Source organism: Dunckerocampus dactyliophorus, chromosome 12 (genome assembly GCF_027744805.1).
Source record: "Dunckerocampus dactyliophorus isolate RoL2022-P2 chromosome 12, RoL_Ddac_1.1, whole genome shotgun sequence".
NCBI classification, from domain to species: domain Eukaryota; kingdom Metazoa; phylum Chordata; class Actinopteri; order Syngnathiformes; family Syngnathidae; genus Dunckerocampus; species Dunckerocampus dactyliophorus.
This window is the reverse complement of record NC_072830.1, coordinates 13,599,651-13,623,894: the sequence shown is the minus strand read 5'-3', so window position 1 is coordinate 13,623,894 and position 24,244 is coordinate 13,599,651. Positions and strand designations below refer to the sequence as shown.

The 24,244-nt window shown below is 40.4% G+C and overlaps 1 protein-coding gene across 1 annotated transcript in view; it reads left to right on the top strand.

Moving 5' to 3' along the window:
- schip1 (schwannomin interacting protein 1) overlaps positions 1 to 24,244 on the top strand; it is a 369,798-nt gene that overhangs the window by 161,972 nt on the left and 183,582 nt on the right. The window lies entirely within an intron of this gene.

The following is a 24,244-nucleotide window of genomic DNA, read 5'->3' as shown; positions in this document are numbered from 1 at the left end:
ACGAAAATATTCATTTTAATGACATTGGACATTTAATTGACAAGGACAGCACACATCCACAACACTCATTATTCACACTCCTACCGTCAGGCAGACGCTACAGGAGTTTGAAGTCCAGGACCACAAGGCTGGCAAACAGCTTTTACCCACAGGCCATCAGGCTCCTCAACGAAGCACTCGCACACGCCGCACGCAACACACGCACACACTCATAGCACTTTATTTATTTATTTATTTATTTGTATTATTTACTTGTATTAATGTCTCTTCTGTTGTTGTTGCTTAATTTATTGGTATTTATGTTTATGTGTTTATGTTTCTTATGTTCTTATTCTTTCATTTGTTTTCTTTCTTTTCTTGGGAGAATGAACAGAATAAGATTTTCATTGCATGGTATAACTGCTGTTTTACTATGCACATGACAATAAAACGCTCTTGAATCTCTTGAATCCTACTTGGCGGAAATTCACTTTATGCGGTCGGGTCTGAAACCAATTAGCTGTGATCAACAAGCAATGACTGTAAAAGCAAAATAATATAATAAAATAATAAAATGACTTTTTTTTAAAATAAATTTTATACAAGTAACATTAACATGTCTAGGTCTGAAAAGGAGTAGGAAGTTGCAGAGCTTATTTAATGCTACTTTTCTGTGTTTAAATGTTTCCATTTTCTAATAGGTAGACAAAGACTAGGGCAGTGGTTCTCAACTGGTCTGGCGGCGACCCACATTGTGAAAATTCTCCAAATCCAAATTCTCAGATATCGTATATTTAAAGGGACTGTTTGCAACACGGCGTGAGCTGTAGCAGTGAGACGTCTGTCTCTTCCTAACACTCTTTTCTCCAGCAGATATCTGCAGCTGTGTGTCGGATGGAAGACATGTTAAGTCCTCACTTGAAAAGCACAAACAAGAATGCACGGTGCAGTCATAGACATCAGGTCATTACATTATTATGAGACTCCCGAAATACTGAAAAATGGCTCAGAGTTGCGACCCACCAGTTGACAATCACTAGACTAGGGAATGTAATAACGATAGATAGCTTCTTACAACACACGTCACGTTAAACATCAACCAGGAGCTATCACATGACTTCCGTCAGCTGACGTGAAGTCCCCTCCTGATTCCCTGTTGCCGCTCCGCAGCAACAATGAAAAAACATATACGCAGCAAATTGGGAAAAGAGCTGTGATTTTCTGTTTATGTCCTTGTCTTGATGTCTTTGACAGTTCTCACCATCGTTCGCCTGTGCCTCTCTGATATTTTCCCCGGCCTTAACAATAACTGTGTTTGTGGTCTTCCATTTCCTCATTATGTTCCTTACAGTGGAAACTGATAGCTGAAATCTCTGAGATAGCTTTTTATAGCCTTCACGTTGAACAATCTTCATTTTCAGGTCATTTGACAGCTGTTTTGAGGACCCCATGGTGCCTGTCTTCACAGGAGATTCAAAGAGAACACCGACTGACATCTGACCAACTTAAATACCTTTGATTACATGATTGGATGCGTCTATCTATGAAATCTAAGGCTTAATTAGCTCACGAAACCCATGTTGGGTTCCAGTTAACCAGTGCTAGGTAGATAGAGGTATGCAAATCAATAGAATGACAGGGGTGCCCAAATGTCTGCACCTGTCTAATTGCATATTTCACATCTTGTGTTAATCCAATAAACTTCATTTCACTTCTGAAATATTACTCTCCATAAGTTATATAAGATATATCAAAATTAAATAATAGATGTAAATATCTATTGATTTATTAATGCAAATGATGGAAAATGTCAACTTTTGCATACAACTATATATATATATACTGTATACATATGTAGCCCTAAAAATAAACACAAGTTATACCTGACAACTCCATCCATCCATCTTCTTTCGCTTAGCAATAACTGCAGATCCGGAGGCATTCCCAGACCAGGTGAGAGACAGTCTCTCCAAGGTGTCCTGGGTCTTCCCCTAGCCTCCTACCGGTCGGACATGCCCTGAAATCCTCCCTAGGGAGGCGTCCAAGAAGCATCCTGACCAGATGCCCGAACCACCTCACTGGCTCTTACGGTTCTACTCTGAGTTTCTCCTGGATGACAGTAGTTCTCACCTGATCTCTAAGTGACAGCCCAGCCATCCTACTGAGGAAACTCATTTTGGCCGCTTGTACTTGCGATCGTCCATCATTTTCTTTCTGTGGAAGTCATGCTCAAACGTCCCAACGCTTTTAGTGTATTTCTGCAAAAATGAACATAGAGTGAAATGTATTATTCCTCATTAGTTTATACAGTACATGTGACCTTTTCTCTAAGAGATTTCCTGAAGGTATGCATGCATGACATCTTTGGCCGTTCTTATACAGAATGAGGCCATGAACACACACACACACACACACACACACACACACACACACACATATGACAACTCCAATACAATAACACAATTAGGACTGAGTTATGCGGTTGCAGTGTTTGGCCTTATTGAACGACAAAGCACAATGAATCTAAAAGTTGGCGTGCAGCTCCATGACTGCTTGTGAGTAACGATTTCTCCGCTCGCAGCTTTGATTTATCACGCGTATGCAAAGCTGGAGTCGAGTTTTTCTTCAGCGTCTCAAGGTTCAGATGCAGCGGTCTGATAGTCATCTGATGTTTGGTTGTTGTTTTCGTCATATAGAGAGGAAAAGATGCGAGTTGTGGTGCATTGGCAGCGCTTTTTCATACTCGTAGGTACAGACGGGCTCGTGGAAGCTAACTCTTGTACTCCTGAAGCGCTCAAGGGTGAACATTCGTCAAAGCATGCACCAGTACTGTGTTGTACTGTGAGTCAGATTGACATGAAATTTCTCACACAGCTCAACACGCTCTACAAAAACATCCTCTGCAGCTTCAAGGTGTTAAGCCAAATCACCAGGAAATTTGGTGAACACCTTTAGTTGATTGAGAAGCACACGTCTGTAAAATATGAGCAAGATTGGGCAAAAAAACATGGCTGCCATCATCCGCAAAAAATCTGCAGGGGCACGGGCGAGAAACTTAAAGCCATTTTCACACAAAAAAACATTTTCACGCATTATTAGTGCATTCAGGTACAAGGCCTATTTTGGAATTATTATTATTATTATTATTATTATTAATAAGTCCAGACGGATGGGCCCGATCTCGTGGCGGAAGCCGATATTATCCGATCTTCAAAATACAGCGGATCGGCAGCCGATCCGGGACATCCCTAATAGCATTTGAACACCTTCTTGACTTACAAATATGATAAAGGTTTTGTCTTAGCTACAGGGTTGATGAACTCAGTGAGTGTATTTTGGGGACACATCCCACTGAAATATGTGTGTATGCATTTTTTGCAGAGAATTGGGTAAACAATGAAAGAAAAAGAGCATGTTTGCCTCCCCAGAGGATGGTTCCCCTCACTAGTAAATATCAAGTAAATATCAAAGTCCTGTTTGATCCCACCGCCGCCTTCTCACCCGCTGCATCAAACTGACAAGGTTCACTGCATTTTCTGCTGCTTGTTAAGCGTTTTGATGGGGAAATATTTCAGTCCCTTGTTTTCTCCACCCCACCACCCCCTCTCTCTTTTACCTGTTGTGCTTCTCCCATTTTCCCATCTGGCCCGCACAGAGAGATAAGCATGTGAAAAGTAACAATCGAGGAATAGAGAGCAGTATGCCAGATTAGACGTCTCCTCATAGTTTCCTTCACGGCACCATGTGATGTTATTGACACACCCTCACACTGTTAGAGGATGTTAAATGCTCCATCTGGTCCAAGTTAGTCACAGCATGTCCCTGTGGATGCCTTTCAAAACTGCTACTAAAATTGCAAGGAGGGCGAGCAGAGTCTTTGGGTGCCGATGCTGCCTGCAGACTCCTAATGATGGCTGGTGTGCCATTCTGGAGACGGAATGGCAGCAAAGGCTTTATCCCGCCTGTGTTTTTTTTTTTTAAAGTTGTGTGATGGTTTTCCACATCCACATCCACTGTGCTGTTCATTAAAATGAAGTCAGCGCCCGCAGAGAGACCCATGCCAGGCACAATCATGAATAGACATCTCCCGTAAATGCTGCATGAGTCAAGTGTGAATAGTCCTTTGCTGTATTTAAAATATTGATATATTCTTTCATGTAACACATGTAGTCGAGTTCAGTTGTCTTTTCAGAATTTTAATCATAACATGTTGTGCTTCATCACTAGTCTTACTACTTGCTATTTATTTTTCATGTTATACACTTTTTTTTTTTTTTTTTTTTTTTTTACCGATAGCACATCTAATTTAAATGACAAACTGATGAATCACTCCAACCAAATGGCTTTGGTTTAATCTCTTTCCTGCCTAAAAGTCATTTTAAAGCTTTAAAGTGTTAAGCAGTTGAATAAATTGTTCAATAATAAAAACATTATGGAGTGTGTCACAGCAGGGATCAACATTTATAGGTGCATGTTCCACATTTTGTGCTTAAGTACCGTATGGACCCAAATATAAGATGCTGTTTTTCTATTACCCGCGTAAATAGAAAATTTGCTGATTTTCGCATAAAGGTCATCAGTGAAGCAGTTATAGTGAACAATCCTGATATCCTTTTTTATTGCAATCTACCAGTTGTTACTTCACCAATACGCAAAACATTATTTTAAAAATAGATTCATTTTTTCTGTATATTTGGGTCAATCCTGTGTTTTTAAATATAGTTTTGTGGATACCTACAATAACTACTTAGATATGTTTTTTATACTCATTGTATTATACTTGTCTTATACTTATTTTTAGATTTTTTTTAAATTTAAAATTAATATATTATTACTTTTTTTTAAAAAAGTAATAATATATTAATAAATAATAAATATTTACAATTGTTTGTTATACATTTATAATAGTGTATATTTAAACTTTGTATACTTATGATAATACCCTTTTATATACTGTAGTAGACGCCCCTACAACGTAAATAATCCGTTTATGAACCTTTATACCTGTTATAAGGTTTTTATGTTATACGAAGCGTAAAATACATGTATATAGCCTAATCCATTCCAAGATCTTCCCAAACTCACCCCTTTGGCCCACCAACGTCCACCAAATATGGTGGGAAAATATAAGAAAACATTAGCATAAACATAGTACGGTAACATTCCAATATAAAATAAGGTAATAAATAAGATTAGTGTAAATGAATAAAACTGAAAAACAAAAACAATCCTACCGTTCACGAGATTGATTAGGAGCGCAAGTGGAGGCAGGAAGGAGGAGGAGCCTGAGTCGAAACACGACTCAAAGAGTCTAAGAGTCAGCTGGTCTCACAGACAAACGCACACGCACTACACGATAATGCTGTGTGCAAAAAAAAAAACTTGCACCGACTTGACACTTTACGTTACATGGAATTTCTTCGGTAATACGATGCAAAAACTTTACATAAATTCTTTACGTTCAGTGGAATTTACGTATAAGGAAGTTTACGTTATGCAAGGTACTACCGTATATGCATATTCAGAAAACATAACATATTATTTGATTAATATTTACCATCTATAAAGTATATAATTCCTCAAACTGTCTTTTCTCCCATTTAATTTGACTTTTTACCTTTTTGGTCACATATTTTCCAATGTGTCTATTTGTGTCTATTTTGTCTACTTACATAACATATCTAGTATAAATGTCATTGGCCCAGGGCATTGAAAAGACTGGATGGCTCAGTGCAGGCCTGCACAATCTAATAAGATCCATTACAAGAGCTGTATCAAAAAAATGCTTTTATAAAGATAATAATGCTCAGTTTCCACTGCCAGATAGGTATTTATTGAACACAATGTTTGTTTTGAGGGTCAATATGCAATGATGCCTCATTCTGCCCTTTCAGAGATGTACTGCAGACAAGTGTGTGAGTGGCAGGGAGCTCATGTTTAAAATAGGTCTCACAGCTCCATTATAAATCAGCACACACACACACACACACACCCACAGTACATGTACAACCACGCCCTGTACGCGCACACAGACATAAACTTTAGTAACTCGGAGCCAAGTGGGCTGTGACGTGTGCTCGTGTCTTGCAGCAGTTGTGATTTATTGGCCGCTTGTTCATCCCTGGATGGATCCTCCCATGAATCATTGCACCTGCACGGGTGTTGCAGGGAGACAACGCTGTGTCACCTGCAGGCTTCAGTCTGACTGTTTTTTTTTTCTAAGCAAAGGTTAGTGCAGTTTATCTGGAAATAAATATTCTAACTTGTTAAAGTGAAGTCGGCAGGACTGGTGGATGATGGAGATGTGGCCTGAGTAGAGATCGGTTCCCAGGCTGCATAGTTAAGTTTTCCAATGCCGATACTACCTTTCATTCTTAAAACTTCTTGGCCATGTTTCTGAAAAACGCCCGGTAATTTAAATCAACTGCAGCATCCTGCATACAAGAGCCATGATTGTGATTCCATACCAAACATACTTTAGGTACACCACTGTTGAATGCAGTTCAATCTAATGCTGATTATGTATGTATGTCCTCTGCTTATGCAGGATATACTGTAAGTATTTAGATTCCATGTTATTATTTACATTTCTGTCTTTATAAACAAAGTTGCTGTGTATCCAGCTAGTATTTGTTTCAAACACACTAGTTTTCACCTCTGGACCTGGCACTGCCTGCCCTTTCTGAGGTGTTGATTGATTTCCTCCCACCCTCGGGTATTTGCCTCAACCACAGCTGAAGTCGCGTGCCGCTCGGCCCGCCGGTAGCTGTTAGCTGCTTCAGGAGTCCCACGAGCCATCCATGCTCAGTAAGACTCTTTCTTCAGCTTGACGGAAGCCCTAAGATCCGGTGTCCACCATTGGGTTCGGGTTTTGCCACCACGACTGGCACCGACCACCTTGCGACCACAGCTCAGATCGGCTGCCTCAGCAATGGAGGCATGTTCTACGGCCCATTCAGACTCCATATCCTCGTCCTTGTCTCCCCCGCGGGATGCAGGCAAAAATGAGCGGAAAACTCTGACAAACGTTGCCAGCACATCATCACTATACGTTTGTGCCTGCCAGGTCTGTCCAGCATCCTCTCCTGCCATCTAATCCAACTCATCCCCAGGTGCTGACCAGTTGACAGCTCAGCCTCTCTTTTCACTTGTGCTTCCAAAACGTCCGGATGCAGGTCTGATGATACGACTACAATGTCGATCATAGACCTGCAGCCTAGGGTGTCCTGGTTATAAACAAAGTTGCTAGTGTTCTTTACATATATACATATATATATATATATATACATTTCATTTAAGTATTTAAATGCACGCCTCTATTAACAAAGTTGCTTTCCATTCAGCTAGCATTTTTATATTACAGACAAACTTCAGTTTTCGAGTGTTCCAGTTTTCGTAGGATTGTGTTTTCGGAGGAAAATGTTTGCCAAAATTTGGCCTTGAGTCTCGTACACCGTCTCGGTTATCGTACAATACTGTGCATCACTTTTGCAATATTGCGTTGTATTGTACCTTTTGGCACGTTAAATCTTGTGGCATTAACAAATATATGGATGTCATGCTCCGCAGGACAGGAATGATCACTTCCTGTCCCGTGCTCTTATTTTGGTATGCTGCACTTCCTGCTGGGGGTAAGATGCAGCTGCTTTACTCACCGTGTGTGTTCACAGAGCATTTTTCTCTGTTGTTTTTGTGTTGCCTTATCCTGCACTACTGTGAGTACTTGCACCTGCTCGTGATCATTAAAAGACTTTTATTTGCACGCCACAGTGTCCGTCTCTGCATACATTCAACAGCTCCTCTCAGATTGCAGCAGTGGACAGACTACTCCCAGCATCGCTTGATTATTCAGCCATCTTGGATCATAAACCCAACCCCAAATCTTGTGATACTTGGTTTGAGGCACATTCATTTGTCAAACTCAAATGAGAATGTTACAAAAACTAATCCAGTAAAAGTGATGTTAAATGGTAATTTTTCCATTTTATTCATCGTTTCTAATCATTTTTGCATTGTTGTAAAAATATAATTATCCACAAAATGTATTTTTGTTAATATTTTTGGGTGTCTGGAACAGATTCATTGGATTTACATGATTTCCAATTATTTCCAGGTGCTTGGAACGGATTAATAACAAAAACCAATGTAGCGCTGCATTTGTATGTATGTGCTTTTGCTTACCAGCCTTTCGGCTTTCTGCTGTGTCGTTGCGTTCCTACTGCTGAGTCGCGTTCCGTTAAGCCCACACAGATCTCTGCCATGCACACATATTTGTTTAGAAAAACGCAAACACAGCTCAACTCCGACAGTCATGTTAGACTATGTCAGGAGTGGGAGGCTGAAGAATTTAGCAAATGATTTCCTCCCTTTCTTAATCACAATGCAAATTAAAGTTTACTGGCTAATTGCGGTTGAGATAGTGTATCTGCAAGCCGCCCACTGCACTGAGCTGGCGGACGGCTAATCACATCGCTAATGGTCTATCGGCCAGCTTTCCTGTGAGGGAGGACTCTAATACATGAGCGGAGCGCGGTGATGGATGAATGTGTGTGTGTGTGGAAGAGAGCTGCTCCCAGTGGTGTCTCCTGTGAGGTTCCAATGAAAATGAAATGTTGAAATTTGTCTCCTCTGTCTTCCGCTGCTTCCTCATAGGACTTCTATCAACCTGATGCTGAGATGTCCACTCCAAGTAGACACTGTCTTAGATACACCTGCACAACCTGATGATATCCAACACAAGTTCTTACCCAAAACTTATGCCATAACAACAATTATAATGCTCATATGATAGTTTCATCTGGATTCATTTGAATTGTTTACATTTTGTGTGTTTATAATTACACCTAAATGTCCATTTTATACTATTTTTCAACAATTTTAAATCAGAGGGCTGACAATATTGTATTGGAAGTGAGTTGGCTTTAGTTTAAAGATGCTTTTAATAAACCCTACAGGGAGCACGCCGCATTGTTTTTTTTTTTGTTGCTCAACTTTATAATGATGACAGGCGCTTTATTACTGCCTGACATAAGACCTGCGTGTAATGTGGATCCGAGTCACAATCACATTCATGCGCATGGGCTGTTCTACATCATCAAGTCTGCACATTATATGCAATATAAAGCAATCTTTTTAATCATTTTGCATCTTTGAGGCATCCACTGTCTTTGTTTAGAAAGTCATGCTCCTCGATGAAGCATTCATTACACATACAGCCTGATGGAGCTGATCCAGTTGTGATTCTTGCAGAAGTCTGACATTATTCACTGTGTTGCATATGTACTGTAACTGTGGTCATCCTGTGTGGTCCAACCCTGCGCATGCCCGGGCTTGAATCCACGACTACGCAACCCCTTGAGCATGCTAGCCAGCGGTCTAAAAGCCCAGGCTACCACCCGACTGACCAGCGCGGATCTCGAGGCGCTGGGGAGTGAGGTGTACTTAATGTTGTAACGCACAGCTGAGTTCGTTGGCCTCCATTACACATGCAAAAGCACAGCAGCACCCCCAGAAGACAGGCTCATTACAACACTGCTTCCTTTTCATGCCTGTGCATGCATGTGTGTGTACTTGCACACATGTCCTTCGCCTTTGTGCTTGCATCATTGTGATGTCTTGAATGTTTGTCAGATGATCCAAAGCTCTCTACAAGCTATAAAAGAGAGCGAGAGACCTGTGTGAATTAGACATTCCTCCCTCCTCACTGCACACTTTGAAGCCTCATGATCGGATCAAGGATGCTACAAGAAATGGGATAAAGGGGATGGGAATGTGAGATTTTCTTTTCTCTGGGAAGACTGGAATGAGACTCTTTCTCATGTGCACAAGCAACACGAAGCTTGTCAATGCGGTACTGTGAGTGTGTGTGTCTTTTATCACATTCCAATACCATACACACACTAATGGCCAATCACAATGGAGGCTTCACCCACCATATCAGATCCATGATTGAATTAGCATGGGCAATCGCATGTTCAGGCCCTAAGAGGATTTCCCGTGCATGCATTCTGTATGAGGCCATAATCGGCACTGTTCTCATCACTGACGCTATTCAGCCGTGATTAGTGCGGATTATGGAAAACTATTGCACAGATTCATCTGAAGGCTTTACGCGCCACCTACTGTGGGAGATTTTATTGAGGCCTTGAAGGAGCAATAAAACATTATGAATGTATTTGGCTTATTATCTCTGCCCGGCATGAAAATGTCAACGACAAGTTTATGTATTAGCGTTGGTTTAGTAGGCCACTGTTTGCTGTTGTAGTCTGCTTGCATTGGGACCAAGGAGGGTGGTGACCCACCAGATCCAGAAAAAAGCTTGCTATGTTTGTAGCAACCACAGGTCTTTTTTTTTACGTACACTTCATCCATTCATGTTTTTAAAATGTGGGAGGAAACCGGAGGAAACCCGGAGAAAACCCACGAACGCATGGAGAAAACATGCAGACTCCACACCCAGGTCTTCCCGATCTGCTGACTATGTGGCCAACATGCTAACCACTCGGCCACCGTGCGGCCCATCGGCAATGCGGCAATGTGCACTCCTGATCAAATTTTAAGACCAGTTGAATAATTGCAAGAATGTACGTTTTACTTGTTGGATCTTAAGTAGGTTCTAAGTGGAGCTTCAAAACACAAAATAAAACATTAAAAAATGAACCCCAGTATAAAGTAGAAATAAAATGTTGAAAAAAGGAGTGAGTAATGAGTCGCTGCACCATTGTTGTTAATCAGCTGAAAATTGGGTTTGGGCATGCTTGATGCCAGGGTTTCCAGGAGGCTAGTGGGAATGTTGCTCCAGGTGGTGAAGATGGCTTCACAGAGTGCAGGGAAACACGCAGGATGGTTCAAAAGATGAGTTTATTCTTCTGGAAGAAGTCAGGCAGGCATTATGAAGTGCAGCGTTGTCCTGTTGAAAGCCAAAGTCATGACCACACAGACGAGAGCCCTCAGTCATGAGGGATGCCCCCTGCAACATCTCCACATAGCCAGCTACCGTTTGACGCCCCTGTACTACCTGAAGCGCCGTTGTTCCATTGAAGGATAATGATTGTGCCGCCTCCACTGTGCCGTGTAGAAAACATCTCAGGTGGGATCTCCTTGTCATGCCAGTAACATTGGAAGCCATCAGGACCGTCAAGGTTACATTTTTTCTCATCAGAGAAAATGTCCTCCAACTTTCAATGCCCCATGTTTGGTGCTCTCCTGCAAATTCAAATTTGCCAATTTTGTGGCCTTGAAGGAGACGAGGCCTTTGAAGACCTTTTTCCTTCTAAAAAGCCTTCTCTGGCAGTTTGTGTCTGATGGTTATTGGACTGCACTCAGCAGCAGTAACAACCTTAATTTGGGCCAAGGCTGGTCCCGTGTCTTGACGGACAGCCAATGGGATCCTCCGGCTGAGGGCCGGTGTGACATTTTTTTGAGTCTACCCTTTAACTTTTTTGTTCCATAACCCTCAGGATGTTTGAGGAAGTTTCAAATGACTGTCTTACTGCGTCCAACCTCAGCAGCAATGGTGCACTGCGAGAGGCCTTGCTTATGCAGCTCAACAATCCCACCGCGTTCAAAGAGAGAAAGCTTTTTTGTCTTTGCCATCAAGAGATCATGACAGTGTGAATACCTGACACTAAATCACATTCAATCCACATTTTTGCCAAGATGTTGCCTTTTAAAGGCTGTGCTCTTAAACTTTTGATCAGCTGATGAACAACCTATTTCACTTTAATGTTTGTTTGCAATAAACTGTTTACTCAAAAGATTTTTTGTCTCACTCCCATTTCTTCATTTTGCATTTTGAAGCTCTACTTAGAACCTCCTTAAGATCCAACAGTCCAAAATGTTCTTGCAAGTTGTTGCAATTTTTCAACTCATCTTAAAATTTTGATCAGGAGTGTGTTGTGTTTGGACTTGTTTATCCTTGGCAGAGGTCTATGTTTGTCTGCGAGTTATTCCACATATGTTTTGGTGCTTCTGAAACATGAATTTGAACATGTACTGCGACGTTCTGAAGCAGAGGATGATCATGTACTGTACATGTTGGAATTCATTTTTCCCTCTCCCTGAACTGCAGCATCCTGCAGTGTAGGGAGCACTCATGGGGCCCCAGACCATGACGCCGCCACCACCATGCTTGACTGAAGGCAACACACAATTTTCTTGTGACTTTCTAGACTAATAATTGCTACAAGGTACAGTGGTGTGAAAAAGTCTTTGCACCCTTCCTGATTCCTTATTTTTTGCATGTTTGTCACACTTAAATGTTTCAGATCATCAAACTAATTTAAATATTAGTCAGTGACAACACTACTGAACACAAAATGCAGTTTTTAAATTAAGCTTTTTATTATTAAAATCCCAAAAAATCCAAATCTACATGGCCCTTTGTGAAAAAGTGATCCCCACAAAGAAAGTAATTAAATGTTTCTCCCTTAATAATACATCCATTTTCATTAGGGTCGCGGGGGTTTGCTATCCCAGCTGACTTTGGGCGACAGGCGGGGTACACCCTGGACTGGTCGCCAGCCAATCGCAGGGCACATATAGACAAACAACCATTCACACTCACATTCATATCTGTGGTCATTTTCAGTGGATAGTAGGGGTGTAACAGTATGGCGTCCTCATGGTCGGTGTTAAGGACACGGTTCGGTTCACTCTTGAATACCAAACTAAAGGCGTACATAAAAATACAAGTATGAATACATGTACTCCTAGTGGATAGTAAACATACATCTATACAAGCTGTACTCTACTCTTTCATTTTGTCTTGCTTGCTTTTCCGCTAATATTTAATTGATCTGACGGTGATTTACTGGACGTTAGCTATGCATGATGTCGACGCCAGTTATTTTCTATACATAGTCCTGTTTTAGGATACACTGTTGAGTGCATGGCCTCACTGCAGTGGTGTGCTTCACCCTGTTGGCTGACATATTGATCAAGACAGCCTTCAAAGCGCTTGACTTGCTGAGCCTCCCTGGAGCTGAGACACACTATACTGCCTTTGTGCACGGACTGAGAGTGTGCGCCAAATGGAAGGATGTGTTACAGGAGCCCCTGAGTGTGAACCAAAAGGCTGCAAAAATGCACGTCACAAAACATCGCTGATACGATGAGTACACACACGGTGGGCATCTTTTATTCTGGCGTCTGTCAGTGTTCTTTCCTTTTGCTTGGTTTGGCTCTTTTATCCGGCTGTCTGGTGTCGCGACTACAAGAGCAAAAGCAGTTTGTCTCTATGTCTCATCCCTGCGGTGAGCGCCTAGCTGCCTCCTGTCTCTCTGTTTGCCTTAAACTGTGGTATGGAGTTATTACCTGGAGAGATGCCCGCGTGAGAGGGAACACCTGACTATTTTTAAATGGTGGTTTGCAGGAGAGAACACAAACTCAACCGTCGTTGCCTTCATATCAGAGCTGAATACATACGATATTAAAACCAATGATTTTATATTGGCCTGCATTTGAAATCTCCAATATTGGCACCCCAATACAAGCAGTCGATTGCAGGCTCCGCCTCAGCACGTCTATTCAGCAGCGACTGGATTGAGCCCACGTGATCACAGCAACAGCGTTTGTTAGCAAGGAGCAGGAATGATGTCGGCCGTGTGGCAGTAAAAAGACAACGCAGCTGAGTGTAAAACCTGTCATGCACAACTTTCCTGTGGTGGCACAGAGCCGGGGAAGTGTTATACAACCAACCTCATCGCGCATTTGAAGAGGTACCACAGGAATCAGAGCTTGTGAGTAATGACGGTTTTAAATGCTTCATTGCACACTTCGAACCTCGCTATATTATGCCCACCCGCTACTACATTCCTGATAAAACTATACGCCAAATGCATAAAGAAAAAAATGAGTGAGTTTTTCTCATAAAGTCAGCGCTCGCCATTTCACGGTTTGAATGTCCCAGCTTCACTCTATCATGGTTTTTTTAAATAAATTAATACGTTTTTGCTGTTTTATGGTTAATGACTATTATTAGTCAAAAATTTGCATTGTTAAGCAAATGTTCATGTATGTGGAGCCTAAATTAAGAATTTTGTGGGTAAACGAATTAAAATACAAGTGAAAGGCATTCAGCAGATGCATTCAAAGACGTGATATGTAGTATTCTACACTGGTCACTAGGTATCAGTTATGTTACAATGATGAGACAATAGCCACCGCAGGAAGAAAAAAAACAAGGAACTCTCCCAATGCTAATGTGTGAGTCCATGTTATGTCTTATTTATGTCTAATATGTCCTATTTTCTCTCTTATGTCTTCTATATTTGGTAATACGAGTTAAAGGTGACTATGGGGTGTTATTTCATTTCATTTGATCAAGCCTTTTCTAACATTTCACACTACAAAATAAGTCATAAAAGTATGTATGATTTGTGCTGATATTGAATATTGGTATCATATCGGAAGTGGAAAAGGTTGTATTGGAACACCCCTGTACTATATACTACAGTAGATACTACTATACTTAAATTTCTTCAAGGTTGGCAGGTATGTTCGTGCCTTTCTTCATGCCTGAGCGATGCTGGTGCCAGCAACTCATACAGTGGTTTATACAAATAAATAAATAAATGCTACAGGTTCTCAATAGTATTTCGCCCTGAACAGTGCCTGCACTAAATATAAACACACAATTAAGGAATTTACAACAACGTTATCTCTGTGTGGAGTTTGCATGTTCCCTCTGTACGTGCATGGTTTTCTCCGGGTACTCTGGTTTCGCTCCCACATTCCAAAAACATGCATGTTAGGTTAATTGGCGACTCTAAATTGTCCGTAGGTATGAATGTGAGTGGGAATGATTGTTTGTCTATATGTGCCCTGCGATTGGCTGGCGACCAGTCCAGGGTGTACCCCGCCTCGCACCCGAATCAGCTGGGATAGGCTCCAGCATAACCCAGAGACCCTATGTAGGATAAGCAGCATAGAAAATTGATGGGTGGACAACAACGGTTGACCAGGCAAGTCCCAAAGATCGCAATTGATGGGTCGGCGACCCCTGATTTGCAGCATACACATACAGGGTGTATACACTTTTAAAGCATGCAGTCTTCTTATAAAATGACCAAGTCAAAATGATTTACTTCCTTCAATATTTGAATATATTGTCTATTCTTGATATGTACAATATATATGTGGCTGTATCTTGTTATACTGCATGAACCCATATTGCAGAGTTCATTTTTTGTCATTTCCGGGAAGAGAAGTCAGTGTCATAGTTTTTATGAGTAGTTGGAAAATGCCACACCCCATTTCCCTTCTTCAGAACAGCAATGGTAGACTGGCAGGTGAGGCAAACACACTTTGAATATAAAATTGTTAAAAAAGTTCCTCCTCTCATTAAGTATGGAATGGCTTCTTACTTTGTTCAGCTCCACCACTCATTTTTATACCCTTTCTTAAGTTCAGAAGAAAATAAATTGGAGGCTAAAGCCTCATTTTCACTTGCATGCATTTTGTCCACGCAGCGGTACGCAATTTTGCATACCAATGAGGAAATTGGCAGTAAACAGGTGTGAAGTGTGTGTAATTTGTGGCAAACATATTTTCCCAAAACTAGTCGTGAACGCAACGTGAAGACACCGCGAGCAGTGGGCAGTGCGTATCAATCGGTGCTCGCTCCTGTCCTGCTGAACATGACATCTTTTCTGGAGTTCAACATCTTGTCGGTGCCTTGCAAATAGAGGATTTAATGAAGCTCAGGGTAATGCCTGCTGTCGCGTAGTGTCAAGTGGGACACAGCGGCACGACTGCTTCACCGATGTGGGAAATGGTAGTGACAATGCACACCCATGCGGGAACTTGTATTGTATTGTATGTACTTTATTTATCCCACAGCGGGGAAATTTACTTGTTACAGCAGCAAGACAAGTAAAGAGAACAGTGTAAAGAAAGCATAGTGTCTACAACATGGTTCAGGTGGTGCAGGTGTTGTAGAGCCTGACAGCGGTCGGTATGAAGGACCTGCGGAACCTCTCCTTCTTACACCGTGGGTGTAACAGTCTGCTGCTGAAGGAGCTGCTCAGGGAAACAACAGTGTCATGTAGCGGGTGAGAGGTGTTGTTCATGATGGATGTCAGCTTAGCCAACATCCTTCTCTCCCCCACTTCCTCCACGGAGTCCAGAGGACCGTCCAGGACAGAGCTAGCTCGCCTGATCAGTCTATTTATCCTGCTCCTGTCCCTGTCCGTGCTGCCCCCTCTCCAGCAGCCCACAGCATAGAAGATGGCTGAGGCCACCACAGAGTCATAAAAGGTCCGTAAAAGAGTCCTGCACACACCAAAGGACCTCAGTCTCCTCAGCAGGTGAAGGCGACTCTGGCCCTTCTTGTAGAGGGCGTGGGTGTTGACGGACCAGTCCAGTTTGTTGTTAAGGTGAACACCCAGGAATTTGTAGCTGTCTACCAACTCTATGTCCGCTCCCTGGATGTTCACCGGTGTAAAGTGAGATGTTTTCCTCTGGAAGTTAATGATCATCTCCTTTGTCTTGCTGGTGTTGAGCTGCAGCTGGTTAAGCTCACTCCAGCTGACAAAGTCCCTGATGACCGTCCTGTATTCCAGATCATTCCCCTCTGAAACACAACCAACGATGGCTGTGTCGTCGGAGAACTTCTGGATGTGACACTGTGTGGAGTTGTGTGTGAAGTCCGAGGTGTAGAGGGTGAAGAGGAAAGGGGAGAGCACCGTACCCTGAGGGGCACCTGTGCTGCAGAGTACCATGTCAGACACACAGTGACGGAGCCTCACATACTGTGGTCTGTTGGTGAGGTAGTCTATAACCCATGCAGTCAGGTGTTGGTCTACTCCCACACTCTCCATCTTCACTCTGAGTAGTGCCGGCTGGATAGTGTGAATTGTGAATTGAACAATGTGAATTGCGTGTACGATTGTCTTGCACTAGACAGAAACAGTATTTGAAAAGGCTGCCCTGTACAACAGTCAAGCGACAAATGTCATAGTGAGTATGGATGATGGCTGGTATCTATTTTTTTTAACGCCATGCGATATACCCACACTACCTTTGCAGTCAGTCGGTAGATCGCGATTGATGTATTGGGCACCCCTGCTATAGAATATACTTGTTGCCAGTCAATCACAGGGCACATATAGACAACCATTCACATTTATAGGCTATTTAGAGTCCCCAGTTAACCTATCATGTATGTTTTTGGACTGTGGGAGGCAAATGGAGTACCCAGAAAAAACCTACACAAGCACAAGGAGAACATGCAAACACACAGAAGAGATTGGAACCGGATTGGAACCATATGATGCACACACAACACACACACACACAAAATATCATTAGTTCCTTGGCAACAGAAAATCTCGGTGAGGGATTCATCGCTTGCATCAGCCAAAGGCATTTAGCGGGCCTTAATTAAACTTGACCAAAAATGCACATAATTGTGATCAATTAATTCATGTGAACCCCTCCTTGTTTGTGGAAGCCAGGAAGCCAGTTTGAGTTTACTCGGATGTTAACATGATGAAAGGCATGTCATGTCATGCAATGTTGTAAAAGAATATACTGTATTAATGTCACTGTATCGCTCTCAAAGAGCTTCTCTCTTCCCCACACTCCTCGTATGCAGTAGATTCACAGCCAAGTGTATCAATGCTTTTGTCCAAACTGTGCATGAGTAAATGAGCAGTAGCTTTTTTCATACCCTCAGATGCACTGCAGTGTTGACGTTGCGATGCATGCAAAGACATCAACTCGGCGAATGTGAGATTGGTGATGGGATTACCCCGTGAACTAGACATGAGGCATCTTTAAAGCAGTGAACGTCTGCTCTTTTAAATGGATTCATGCTGGCCCATGTGTTGGGCTAATATCTCTTTTGTAATATTCATAACATTCAACCTATATATTGTTCATGACTCACGCTCCAATTGCATTTAAAGTCATTTATAAAACATAAACCTTATTCTCTTACGTGTTTTACTTTTGAGCACTCCAAAGTAAACCATGGCTTCAGCATTAATTCCAAGCTTGTCGACCGGTTTATTGAGATAAATTTAAATTGCATGAATTATTAATTGTGTATTAGCATGACAATGACAGCACATCGCCAATATTCAATCTCTTTTGTTGACCGTATTTTCTCTTGGACATTTGCAATGGCCCACTTTTCTCCTAGTGGATCATTAAACTTTCATCTAACTTCTCTGGAAGCATAACCTCAAGTGCACCGCTGCAGCATCATGCTGACATAATGGTTGAAAATAATACTTTCATTATGTCTTTAAGGATCACGTTTAATGGTTTATTTGCTCATTTTTACATCAAGTGGGCCACAAAGGAGAAGTGGCATCTATCATTAGATGCCATTTAGATTTTTAGTGTAGGAACATGAAAGTGCATCTTAAACAATGAACAAATGTGCATTCCCATTCTTTTTTGTTATTAGTATTATAAAAATATAAAATAATGTTGATATATATATATATATATATATATATATATATATACACATACATACATACATACATACATATATATATATGTAAAAATATAAAAATATACATAAAAAAATATACATATACATTTACACATATACATGTATATACATATATATATACATGTATATACATATATATATATATATATATATATATACATACATATATATATATATATACATACATATATATATATATATATATATATATATATATATATATATATATATATATATATATATATATACATACATACATATATATACATCCACGAACAACCCAAAACTCCGAACATCAACACATCAAAAGCAGATTGGATTGGAGGAGACCTATATATATATATATATATTTATACATACATATATATATACATACATATATATATATGTAAAAATATAAAAATATACATAAAAAATATACATATACATACATATACTGTATATACATATATATACATACACATATATATATATACATACACATATATATATATATATATATATATATACATACACATATATATATATATATATATATACATACACATATATATATATATATATATATACATACACATATATATATATATATATATATATATATATATATATATATATATATATATATATATATATATATATATACTGTATATACATACATACATTTACACACATCACTTCATCCCACAAGGTGCATCCACGAACAACCCAAACTCCGAACATCAACACATCAAAAGCAGATTGGATTGGAGGAGACCTTTAGACGTCGGCGAGTAACAAAAACTATTCAAGTTCATCCAAGCAGTCTTCTATTTTCCCACACAAAAAAGAGCAATGGCTAAGATAGCGCAATGTAATTGGGTACAAGTGTGATATCGCTTAGTTTTACTATCCTCATTGCACTGCGTTAAACAGACATGCATGATTATATACATTATATTATAGTATGTAGCATGTTTTTAGCTGGATTTCTTTGTTTTAGTTGGTTTGGGGCTGTTAATAAACATGCAGAATGTGAAGTAGATTTAATCGTGTCAGTCACTTAGCTTTCTGTTAATAAAATACAGTGAGACTAGGCATATTTCCCGGCATAGTTGCAAATGGTGATTAATCATGATTAATTAATTTATAAATTGCTTAATCTGACTGCAAATTTGAATCATTTGACAGCTCTAATATACATACAGTATATAGATGTGCAAGTTCAGACTAACACTTGGTGACGCCTTCTGATGCTTCACGCTCTCATTGGCTGATTTTCGGGGCACCACCTCCGCTCTCATCTCATTGGCTGATTATCAGGGCACCACCTCCGCTCTCATCTCATTGGCTGATTATTGGGGCACCACCTACGCTCTCATCTCTTTGGCTGATTTATACAGCACGTACGAGAGCACAGCACGAGAGACAGGCTTCTCCCTTCAACCTCCCTTCCTCTTCGTAGTAGCCCTTAAACTAACTTAAACAATTAAGTTAAGTTACAAATTAAAATTTTGCACACAGCATTATCGTGTAGTGTGTGTGCGTTTCTCTGTGAGACCAGCTGACTCTTAGACTCTTTGAGTCGCGTTTCGACTCAGGCTAGTCCTCCTCCTCCTCCTCCTCCTTCCTGCCTCCACTTGCGCTCCTGACCAAGACATCTCGTGAACGGTAAGACTGTTTTTTCAGTTTTATTCATTTACAGTAATCTTATTTATTACCTTATTTTATATTGGAATGTTACTCTACTATGTTTACGCTAACGTTTTCTTATATTTTCCCACCATATTTGGTGGACTTTGAATATTTTGAAGTGCCAAAGGGGTGAGTTTGGGAAGATCTCGGAACGGATTAGGCTATGTACATGTATTTTACGCTTCGTATAACATAAAAACCCGATAACATAAAGGTTTTCGGAACGGATTATTTACATTGTAGGGGCGTCGACTGTATATAAAGACGTAATTGGATGTCATTAGATTTTGCAGGTTTAACCTAATGAAATGATTTGTGCGCGTCAACAAATGATGGCCAGTGAGATCAATGATACCATTAAAGCCTTGTGGTGGCTGCACGCTGACATTATTGACCAGCAATCTCTCCAGTTTACAACATTGGACAGACGACGTATCATCTTTGAAATGATGACCACACAGCATATAGATATGCTCTGTATCACAGTAGTACATGAGCGAGATGGAATTATGACTATGGTCTATCTGTAAATCTTGCTGTTGTGTGAGCTTTAGGTTTGCTGCTGCCCTCCAACATGTTGACTTAAGTACAAAGTAAACTGTGATGCAATTACCTCCTCCAGAGCTAATTATGCCATAAAACTCCAAGTGGTGAGAGTGTCCTTTTGAGGACAACACTTTCATGCCTGCACTAATGGGCGGGTGGTGGCCTGTCAGTCAGTGGGAGTCGGGGGCGGAGAAAATGACTTTGGAGGAGGCGAATGGCAGGAGGTTGACGAGACCCACATCAAATATCTTCAGTGGGGTTTTTTTTGTGTGTGTTCTTTTTGCTGCTCGTGATAACAGTCAACACAGGTACTTGTGACTAGGAGTTCCACAATATGTTCTCAATCCAAGTGATTAAAATGTAATAAAAATCTTGCATGAGCGCAAAATATATAAAAAAAAAATGTTTAATACACATATTTTATATTTGATTTATTGCATTTCAATTACTGATTAAGTAGTATATTAAAGACACATGACACTATGAGGGAGAAATTATAAAAAAAAAAACTATAAGAATAATGTCATATTACAGGAATAATGACAACATTACGAGGACAAATTATATGAGAATAAAAATGTAGTATTATAACAAAAAATCTTAATGACAGACAAGTCTCAATATTATATTTACCGGTAGTATTTTAAAACAGAATTATGACTAAAGCAGAAGCAATACTGTGGAAAAAAAATCCAATATTACTATTACATAATATTATGTGATATTACAAGACAAAAAGTTACATTTTTATGAGAATAATGTTCCAATAAATTGAGAAAAAAGTAATGTTCCAAAAATAAAAATGTATTTTAAGAAGAAAGTTGTATTATGACAATCAAGTATTCATGTTATGAGAAAAGGCAATACTGTGAGAATAAAGATGCAATATTATGAGAAGTTGTGATATTACAAGAACATATTTATGAGAATCTTATGATAAATTGAGGGAAAAGGTAATATTCCAAAAATAAAAATGTATTCTTATAAGATGAAAGTATTCATATTATGACAGTGACGAAAAGTGCAATGAAATTGTTCACAAATCAGCAAAGAGACACCGTAACGTAATAAAAGACTATGAGCGGTATTAATTGAACAGTGGGTATTATTGTTGTAGGTAGTTTGCTCTGCACTGCATCAAACAGGGTTGAAAGTCACAAACATGAACTTTCATGTTCAACAATATACAAACTTTGTATCCTTTCTCCCAGTGGCTGAAGAGCATTTGCGTTCACTGTGCAACACGCCACTCGTGTGTATTTCTTCTCTTTAAGTAACTGCGCACTTACCCTTGTGAGAGTTGACGCTTGCCCTGCTTTGGAGGAGCTACTTCAGCAGGAGAGCATCTTTTGTGTGAAATGTTTTCCATTCAGGAAGTGGTGATTTATAATCGCTATCAAATAAACTGATGCAGAATGATATTGCCTGAAGAAGGAAAGAAATTCCACAGGGAAGGAAATTCTAAATGATATATCCACTTTGTGCCCAGCCTATTGCTGAACGGAGCACAATTTGGAAGCACTGTTATCTGGACCATTTACTTCCTAATATGTCTCAGTCTCCATCCTAATTTAGGAGCTTAAAAGCTTTCCCTCACTGCATTGATCTCTAGTTGTGTAAAACAACCTGCTTCTCAAATAAAAACAATTCATATTAGGGGCGCACAAGCATTGATAATTATCGGGCCAGTATGAGGGAACTATGATAAATCGCACATTAAAAACAGCTCCCATAGCCCATAATTATATAAAAAAAAAACTGCCCTGAGGCGAGATTACCTGTACTGTACAGGTGAGCAAATCATCCTCTCTTCTCCTGCCTCACTTCCCATGAGCCCCCTTGTAAACAAACACTTCACTTTCTGAAGAAGACATTGTCTGTGTTAGTTGCACCAAATGCTCCACAATGAGGGGGAAAAAAAAAAAAAAAAAACAATCTGCAACACAAAAAAACCTTTAGTCACCTGAAATGCTACATCGCTACGTGTTTGAAAAGTGCAAAAGATTTGCCAGAGACCTCCGTGCCGTCACATCGTGTGCCCGAATACAGTGCACCTTGCTGGGCCATACCAGGTGGCTCCTCCCGCTCTGTACTCTGGTTCTCCTGAACTCCGTAGCAGCACACCAGCCGCACGGAGCGAGCATGTGTCCGAATGTAGTGCACTTTGCTGGGCCACAGCAGGTGTCTCCCTCCGTTCTATACTCTGGTACTCCTGACAGTAGTGATGTATTTGTAGTAGTGTTGTCAGGTCTGGCTAAGGCCAGGGTTAGGATCGCAAAATGCAGAGGAGAACAGAACCGCTTGTAACAAAAAATCCTTTAATTCAAAAAGTGTCCTCTTCCAGAGGTAAAGAGCATACAAAACATAGGAGACATACTAGGTACAAAAAGGTAACAAAAAATAACTACGAGAACAAAAGGTGCTTGCAGGAAAAGGTGCAAGGAAAAAAGGTACAAAAACAAAACGTAAGGCGATGCTGAGTAAATCAAGCAGGCTAAAGAACAATATAACTTACTTTAGTAGTAGCAGGCAATGCTTGGCAAGGAGTAACTAGGAGAACTAAAAAGAAAATAATTAGCTGAAGGAACACCATGAAGCCAGGCTGAGCGGCAAACAGGTGAACAAGAGGGTACAACCTGGCATTGAAGGGAAGTCTCAGTCATGCTTAAAAAGCCAGTGGAGATAATTGGCGACAGGTGTTCACAGACAGCTCCGCCCCTACCGGACCAGCAGTGCACTGCAACGGATGGCACACAGGTGGCAGCAAAGCAACACCACATGACAAATGTTATATTATTTAGGACAAATCAACAGGTACAGTTGGTCAAATCCTAATTTGTTTGAGTCCTTCTTACCTCCAGGTGTGCACAAACTGCAGTTAAGTCTAAATTTGAAAAAAGTAGATATAAAAAAATATGAAAAATCATTTATCGGTGAAAGTTACGGTGTCTGTATCAGTTTGAAAAAAAAAAAGATATTGTGCTTCTCTGATTAAAATGTAATTAGTATTACAAAGATGAAGAGACTTAAAGTGGAATATTTGCTTTGTTGCTAGTTACAACTTTACACAGACACACACACACACACACACACACGCACACACAGTATGAGCTCCTGTCTGTCCAACGCTATCAACCATGAGAGGGCGTGTCTCTTCCACAGTTTGCCTCGATAAATCACTCAGCAGCAGGACGCCTCATGGTCCCTGAGACACAAACACATCTGACAATCAATTCATCACCATAAAGACCTCATGGAGTGAGGGGAGGGCGTGTTGTTAACTTGTACTTGTTGACAACCTTTCGCATATCATCTTTAAGCGACCCTGAGAGGACGTTGTTTGTGTCGTTTTCAGTGTGGGGCGTAAGATGATGATGCTGTTATTGCTTTTGGGTTACAACTATGCTGTAGGTCATAGGGCACGGGACCCTATGAGTTCACGTTTCCATATGATACTATTTTCAACAAATCTCACAATAGTGTATTAGCCACAATCTAGTCTTGATGCTGGAGTTTAGACAGTTTTAAAGTGTTTTTAGGGGCTATCTACACGGACGTTTAACGTTTTTGCTTTTCATC